Here is a 7,870-nt window from a genome sequence, read left to right as displayed (position 1 = left end):
TGCATATTAATTTGTACAAGTAGTGTATGTGTGCATAAGAGATTCATCACTTGTCAGTTCATACTTTTGAGGCTCTACTCATTACCAGCTGTTTTAAAGAATGACTTGGGCTTTCATAATCGTATACCAGTATTTTTAGATGGGAAAAACTGATAAATTGTACATAGACATGTAATTTATCACTCGGTGAATGTATTATTATACAATACAGTTTAACAGCTTTCACAAAAATGAATACTGCCAGTGAAATGAATAATGGTGCACCCTGTGTCTTGTGAATGCTGTTCCTTTACATGTACGATATTGTCAGATAGATCATTTGGTGAATAGCTGAAGAATGGATTTTCAACCTTTCATTTGTTCTTAAAATAATATTTAATGAGTTACAGTTCTTGTAAATTAAATGAAAAGTTTCATAATTTAACAGTTTTCAAGATCTATTTGAGTACTGCACTACATATTGATTTTAAAACATATGCAAAATCTGTACATTTGATTTAAATTTATATATAAAAATTTATTTTCACTTGTCACTCAATAAATTTTTTCTTGACCTGTGGGTTTACCTTTGACCTTTTCCTTTATATACATAATTTCTCATTTCATTTTGTTAAAATTTATATACTATACAACCTCTGGTTAAACATTAAAGTGTGCATTTGTGATGGTACAGCACTTACCATAAAAAAGAGGTAAAGTTAAGCATGTAAATTCAAAATACAAGTCAGCTCTTCATGCTTGTCTGTTTTTGACTTGTTTCACCTGCTCAAGAAGGAGCTGTAACATTCAAGTTAGATTATTATTAATAAGTGTAATATTAGTAGCAGATTGTTAGCCTTACTTATCCATGGCACGTGCATGTGTTTGTGTGCATGTGCACGTGTTCATGCATGTATGCATACATTTTTTTTTTTTTTTTTCAACAAGTTGGTCGTCTCCCACTGAGGCAGGGTGACCCAAAAAAAAAAAGAAAGAAAATCCCCAAAAAGAAAATACTTTCATCATCATTCAACACTTTCACCACACTCACACATTATCAGTGCTTTTGCAGAGGTACTCAGAATACAACAGTTTAGAAGCATATACGTATAAAGATACACAACATATCCCTCCAAACTGCATACATACATACCTATATTTCTTAGCTCCTGGCCTTGCCTCTTCACTTACCGCTTGCCAGATTTATTCTCCTAGCCTCGTGGATTGTATCATACCTGTTCTTAACCCTTTCAGGGTTTTCGACGTACTAGTACGGCTTACACACCAGGGTTATTGACATACGCCTAAATTCTAGCACCTTCAAATCTAGCGAGCTGTATAGTCCTTGTGGCTTAGCGCTTCTTTTTGATTATAATAATAATAATAATTCAAATCTAGCGAGAGAAAGCTGGTAGGTTTACATATGAAAGAATGGGTCTATGTGGTCAGTGTGCGCAGTATAAAAAAAATCCTGCAGCACACAGTGCGTAATGAGAAAAAAAAACTGACCGTGTTTTTGGATTAAAACAGCGATTTGGCACTGTATTTGGTATGGTATTTATGGTTGTATTCTAGTTTTCCTGGTCTCATTTTATAGAATGGAAGACATATTACAGAAATTGAAATGATTTTGACTGGTTTCACAATGAAAAGTACCTTGAAATTGAGCTCAATGTAGCAAAAATGTTTGATTTTTACCAAAGTTCAAAAGTAAACAAATCATGCCAAGCGTCCAATACACGTCAACTGGCGAGTCTAATATTCTTTCACAAGTGCGCTGATATTATTTATACCATTTCTACACTAATGCAGTAGTCTTCATAACAGTAAATCTTCTATTTTTTGTAAGAATAAAAATTCAAAGTGGAAAGCAAAAGAAATATAAGAGGGGCCTGGGGACGTTACTAACGAACAGAGAACTTGTTATTTTAGTGCCAGGAATGTCTTTCTTGTTTATTCTGGACCCTATTTGGAAATTGGCATCTTCTAAAATTTGTGTGAAATTGGCAAAATTGCCAATTTCTAACCACTTTATTGGATAGTTGAAATTGGTAAATAGGTGGTTTCTTGTACTCATTTGATAGAAAAAATGGAGTTCTAGCGAAATAAATATGATTTTTGTCGACTAGTACACAGGAATTGGCCAAAACTAGAGCTCAAAGTGGGTGGAATCGCCGATGTTTACGCATCGGCGAGACCACTAGCTTCGCGAGAGCATAATTCCGTAAGTTTTCCATTAAATTTCATACTTTTGGTGTCATTATGATCGGGAAAAGATTCTCTATCATTTCATAAGAAAAAATAATTTTTTTTTTCTGAAAAATTTTCGACCCTGAGAACAAGTTTAGGAGAGGGCCTCTCGACCCTGAAAGGGTTAAAACTATGTATTATGTATGGCATCTACCTCCACCACTTCTTCATCGAGGTCATTACATTTTCCAACCACCCTGAGACTGAAGAAAGACTTTCTGACATCCCTGTGACTCATCTGTGGCTTTAGCTTCTAGCTGTGGCTCTGAGCACCTGTTTCCTGCCTCTCCAACAGCCTCTCTCTGTCTGCTCTAACAATTCGTTTTAGTATTTTGTGTGTTATGTGTTCCCTGGTCCTTCTGTCCTTTCAGGTCATGAGATTAAATTCTTTTAACCATTCCTCATATTCCTTAGCTCTGGGACTAGTCTCATTGCATACTTCTGAAATTTCTCTAATTTCCTAGCATGCTTTCTCAGGTGTGGGTTCCATACTGGTGCTGGATATTTCAAGATGGGCCTGACATATGTTGTATAAAGCACCCGGAATGACTCATTGCTGAGATTCGAAAGCCACTCGGATTTGTCAGGCTAGCATTGGCTGTAGAGGTTATTCATTTGATGTGATCCTCTGGTGATATAGTAGGCACTATGCTTACTCCCATCCTTCTTGATGAATGATGTCAGCAGCCTCTGTTCCCGGAGTCTTGTACTCTTGTGTCTGGTCTCGTGGCCAATTCCCCAAACTTCATAACCTTGCATTTGCTGGGGTTGAATTCAAGCAACCACTTACTTGATGAACCCTGCAGTTTGTTCAGATTCTTTTGTAGCGTTTTTCCATCCTCACCTGTCATTAGTTTTACATCATCAACAAATAGAGATGCATCTGACTCGATTCCATCTGGTATGTCATTCACAAACGAGAAACAACATTGATCCTAATACCGATCTTTGCGGTACATTGTTTGTGTGTGCATGTATGTGTGTGTGTATATTTTTTTTTTTTTTTTCAACAAGTTGGTCATCTCCCACTGAGGCAGGGTGACCCAAAAAAGAAAGAAAATCCCCAAAAAGAAAATACTTTCATCATCATTCAACACTTTCACCACACTCACACATTATCACTGCTTTTGCAGAGGTGCTCAGAATACAACAGTTTAGAAGCATATACGTATAAAGATACACAACATATCCCTCCAAACTGCCAATATCCCAAACCCCTCCTTTAAAGTGCAGGCATTGTACTTCCCATTTCCAGGACTCAAGTCCGACTATAAGAAAATAACCAGTTTCCCTGAATCCCTTCACTAAATATTACCCTGCTCACACTCCAACAGATCGTCAGGTCCCAAGTATCATTCGTCTCCATTCACTCCTATCTAGTAAGTAAGTAAGTAAATTTATTCAGGTATACACAATACAGTTACATAGAATTATCATACATAGCAGCATATGTGTAGAGAACCTAGGATAACCCAAAAAAGTCAGACAGAGTGACTTATTTCCATTGGGGTCCTTTTACCTTATTATTATAATATAAAGGTTATAATATTTTCTTGTTATTCTATAATGAAGATAACATCTTATTATCATACTAAAAAGACTATCTACTACACGAGGGTCATTAAGACTATCTACAAGACGAGGGTCATTAAGACTATCTACTACCCGAGGGTCATTACGACTATCTACAATACGAGGGTCATTACTAGGGATAAGGTAAAATTTACACGTATTTTAGCTAAAAAATAGAAAATCATTCCCCTCCCTTTCTGTTGCTTCATTCATCAGACACTTTTTGGCAGTCTTCTAACACGCTCATGCACGCTTGCTGGAAGTCCAAGCCCCTCGCCCACAAAACCTCCTTTACCCCCTCTTTCCAACCCTTTCGAGGACGACCCCTACCCCTCTTTCCTTCCCCTATAGATTTATATGCTTTCCATGTCATTCTACTTTGATCCATTCTCTCTAAATGACCAAACCACCTCAACAACCCCTCTTCTGCCCTCTGACTAATGATTTTATTAACTCCACACCTTCTCCTAATTTCCACACTCCGAATTTTCTGCATAATATTTACACCACACATTGCCCTTAGACAGGACATCTCCACTGCCTCCAACCGTCTCCTCGCTGCTGCATTTACCACCCAAGCTTCACATCCATATAAGAGTGTTGGTACTACTATACTTTCATACATTCCCTTCTTTGCCTCCATAGATAACGTTTTTTGACTCCACATATACCTCAACGCACCACTCACCTTTTTTCCCTCATCAATTCTATGATTAACCTCATCCTTCATAAATCCATCCGCCGACACGTCAACTCCCAAGTATCTGAAAACATTCACTTCTTCCATACTCCTCCTCCCCAATTTGATATCCAATTTTTCTTTATCTAAATCATTTGATACCCTCATCACCTTACTCTTTTCTATGTTCACTTTCAACTTTCTACCTTTACACACATTCTCAAACTCATCCACTAACCTTCGCAATTTTTCTTTAGAATCTCCCATAAGCACAGTATCATCAGCAAAAAGTAACTGTGTCAATTCCCATTTTGAATTTGATTCCCCATAATTTAATCCCACCCCTCTCCCGAACACCCTAGCATTTACTTCTTTTATAACCCCATCTATAAATATATTAAACAACCATGGTGACATTACACATCCCTGTCTAAGACCTACTTTTACCGGGAAGTAGTCTCCCTCTCTTCTACACACCCTAACCTGAGCCTCACTATCCTCATAAAAGCTCTTTACAGCATTTAGTAACTTACCACCTATTCCATAAACTTGTAACATCTGCCACATTGCTCCTCTATCCACTCTATCATATGCCTTTTCTAAATCCATAAATGCAATATAAATGTATATGTTTGTTTTTATATATGAGTATACACAGCTATAGTACTTATCATCCTACTACATTTTTTATACATTTCCATTTCAGCAGTTATTATTAACCCATTCTTTCCTTTAACTGGGTTTCTTTTGTGCATTTTACTTTCTGGTGTACTTACTGATACTTTCACTCTGGTATGTGCTTGACATGCTCTTTGTGCTAACTGCTTCACTATTTTTCATAAGTACAGTACTACATTTTTTTTTTCTTTTTTTGCCTTCTGCTAAGAATGATAAACCAGTAATAAATTCTGTTACTGTATGATCTTTTCCTTCATCTTTGTAAAGTATTATACTATTCTCGAACATTAATTCGAAAAACTGTATGACCCATGTTGGTTTAGGACTTAGTTTAGATTGTAATAATGCTTTGAAAAAAAAAATTGTATGTACAGTATGTACTTCAGTGGCATATGGTAAGTACGGTATAATGCCAGATACTCTACTACTGTTTGGTAAAATTTGATAAATTAGTTTTGCTCAGATTGCATATGCAACTTTAAATATAATTCATATTTTTTTTTATTCTTACTACCTTTATTTTGGCATTGAATTTCTGTCCTTCTTGACACTTTTTTCTCTACATTAGCAATAATTATATTATTAAGTATCGAATTAGTAAAATGATGAGTTAAAATCTTATCAGAAACCTGCTAAACTAGTTGTGTCAATTTTGTTTGAAATTTTTCAATGCTCTTTAACACACTGGCTGTCTCAAACCGAGGTAGGGTGACTCAAAAATGAAAATCTTTCACCATCATTCATCAATCACTGTCTTGAGCATTAAAATGGTATAAAATACCGACAGGTTGTTAGGTAAGACACACGTGCAACAGTTAGGTATCTTTATTTCGAAACGTTTCGCCTACACAGTAGGCTTCTTCAATCGAGTACAGAAAAGTTGATAGAAGCAGAAGATACTTGAAGACAATGTAATCAGTCCATCACCCTTGAAGTTTTGAGGTGGTCAGTCCCTCAGTTTCAGACTATGGAACAATACTTTTCTCCAGACTGAGGGACTGACCACCTCAAAACTTCAAGGGTGATGGACTGATTACATCGTCTTCAAGTATCTTCTGCTTCTATCAACTTTTCTGTACTCAACTGAAGAAGCCTACTGTGTAGGCGAAACGTTTCGAAATAAAGATACCTAACTGTTGCATATGTGTCTTACCTAACAATCACTGTCTTGCCAGAAGAATGCTGACATCACAGCTCAGATGGGGCTACAAACTGCAGTATTTTCACCTCCAGAGTGAAGGCACTGTGCTTCCCACCTTCGAAAGTCAATTCCAGTTGACCGTTTTTTTTTTGAGTCCCTTCATGAAAATTACCTTACTCATTCTCCAACAGCATGTCAAATCATCAAAACCACTTACCTCCATTCTTATCTAACATGTTCACATAAGCCTGTTGGATATCTAAGTCCCTTACACACAAAACCTATTTTGCCCTCTGCCTCCAACCTTTTCTAGGACAACCTGTGCCTCTTACCTCCACCCCAGATTTCTACACCCTTCTAGTCATCTTATTTTTCTCAATTCTCTCTACATGTCCAAACTGCCTTTTCTGCTCTCTGAATTACGCTTTTGGTAACCCCACATCTACTTTCGAAACTATGAATTTTCTTCATAATATTCACAATGCACATTGCCCTCAGACAACATCTCCAATGCCTCCAGCCTCCTCCTCACTGCAATGTTTAAAACTCTTGCTTCACACCCAGATAAGAGTGTTGGTACCACTATATTCTGGTGCATTTGCCTTTTTGCCTTCATGTTTAAGGTTCTTTGTCTCCACAGATTTGTTTTGTTAGTAATATACCCTTTACAGTTTGCTGAATGACCCATACTGGCTTTCTGCTTGTTTTTTTAAAATATGGTAATAATAATACAGTACTTTGCAGTTAAATGGTGGAAGTTTGATTTCAATATTTTATGTATTAAACATTATATTATCATGTTGTCTATGTAAATTAGAGGTATGTTAATGCACTCACTTATGTACATCCATTATTAGGTGCTGTGTCTGCTTGTTCAGAAACAAATGAGCTCCTATGAAAACACACAAAGCAGTTTGCCATTATTTTAAGTGATATTTTGTTCAGTGTTGAACTTTAAGTCTTTATAATAGCCTAAAGTCTGAGCATAACATCATCTGAAATAAAGGTTTGTTCTGCATGTGTGTCTTTTGTACACAGTTTCCTGATTGTTCCAGTCACCAGGTGAGCTCTTGTGAGCAATTACTGCCTTTTCTTTAATTCTTACATTTCCTAATTTTTCAAAACTAAATTTATGAATTTGACATTTTTTCTTAGTAATTTTTCAGTATCTATAAAGAATATGTATATTCTATGATTATTTTTTCTTAAAAATCTTGTTAAATAGTGAAGAAAAAATTTACTTTAACAAATAAAATAAAAAATACTCTTTCTTAACCCTTTCAGGGTCCGTCCCGTAGATCTACGGCTTTACGTTCAGGGTCCAAACCGTAGATCTACGCCATGAGCTCAGCTCACTCTGATAAACTGTGAGTGGTACATTTGGGCCTAGATATGAGAGAATACATCTATGTGGTATGTGTGCACCACATAAAACAGATCCTGCAGCACACTGTGTATAATGAGAGAAAAAAAATGAAATCATGATTTTTCGATTAAAACAGCAACTTTGCAGTGTTTTTTCGTATGTTTTTTATAGTTGTATTTGCGATTTCTTGATCTCATTTGATAGA

This window comes from Cherax quadricarinatus, chromosome 5, assembly GCF_038502225.1.
Source record: "Cherax quadricarinatus isolate ZL_2023a chromosome 5, ASM3850222v1, whole genome shotgun sequence".
Classification (NCBI taxonomy): domain Eukaryota; kingdom Metazoa; phylum Arthropoda; class Malacostraca; order Decapoda; family Parastacidae; genus Cherax; species Cherax quadricarinatus.
This window is presented reverse-complemented; position numbering follows the sequence as displayed.